The sequence below is a fragment of the Theropithecus gelada genome, chromosome 8 (assembly GCF_003255815.1).
Source record: "Theropithecus gelada isolate Dixy chromosome 8, Tgel_1.0, whole genome shotgun sequence".
Taxonomy (NCBI): domain Eukaryota; kingdom Metazoa; phylum Chordata; class Mammalia; order Primates; family Cercopithecidae; genus Theropithecus; species Theropithecus gelada.
In genome coordinates this window covers 130,306,207-130,307,348 of record NC_037676.1, presented here as the reverse complement: position 1 = coordinate 130,307,348, position 1,142 = coordinate 130,306,207, and the positions used below count along the sequence as shown (strand labels likewise).

The 1,142-nt window shown below is 40.9% G+C and overlaps 1 pseudogene; it reads left to right on the top strand.

Moving 5' to 3' along the window:
* The first annotated feature begins 279 nt into the window (after window positions 1-279).
* On the top strand, window positions 280-509 carry LOC112630929 (annotated as a pseudogene).
* The last annotated feature ends 633 nt before the right edge of the window (window positions 510-1,142 follow it).

The following is a 1,142-nucleotide window of genomic DNA, read 5'->3' as shown; positions in this document are numbered from 1 at the left end:
ATCACAGCAGCAATTAACATGGCAGGCAAACGTATCAAGCCATGGGGAACTTTAACTTGTTTTCTGCTATTGGAGTGAGACCAAGTGTGTGTGATTCAAGGTCATGAGAAACTTCCCTGTACCCCTCAAGCCCAGCACAGAGCTTGATCCAGAGTAGCTGCTCAATGATGACACCTTATAAAACAACAAATAATAACCAAGACCTCTCCTAAGTCTGCTGAGGGGTAGCCACACGGCTTCCTAGAAGTCAGAGGCCATTTGCTATTAAAGAAAGCCATGAGCTTTGCGCAGTGGCAGTATTGTACCCAATGAGGTTTATCCAAGGCACGATTATTGCTAACAGAAAGCCATGGATGGTCCCGGAGACCAGAGCCATCAAAACCCTTGTTCTTGTGCAGAAAAGAAGGCAAACCAGGGACTGAACTTGGCTTTTGATGATGACTCTCCACCAAAATCCCAGGTCTCGATGACAGGTTAAATCTTGTAAAACTTTAATTTGGCAAAGAAGTTGGCTGCCATATTACTCTGTCATGTGTCTTGCGAGAAGTCCAGTTTCTGTCACCGTAGCATTAACTGAAAAGTGGGATGAAATATGAAGACATTTTGCAGTTTATAAGAGAAAAGCACCAGGGAGTTTTAACAATTTGGAGAAGTATTATCCTAAAATTGGATTCTAATTGTCACTGAAACCATTGCTGCATTCAGTAAAACTGGGTTGCCTAAAGCTACTGCCATGGAGAATCTAAGACAAGACATAGTTTAAGAGGCACAAATCAGTCACATAGAGGCTTGATACACAATATGTCCAGTGAAGCTTCCACCAGAGAACTGAAAAGCAGTAGCTCAGCAGAATTGCAACTCTGATTTTAGGTTCTTGTCAATCTATTCTAACTCTTAGCAAAAGATTCTTGCTGTTCAGCCTCAGAAACACTTTTATCTTATCAGTTGGCTTTCCTGAAATCATGCCGTATTGAGCTATGATTCTTACTCAAATGTAGTTCCTATGTCAGAATCTTATCAATGAGAAATTTCGCAAGATTGCGTGTCAAAATATCCAGTACCACACTTGCATATTTTTAATTCAAACAGAATTAGCATTGCATCTTAGACACAGTGTGGTTTACCCTGCTAGTCATCTCAAA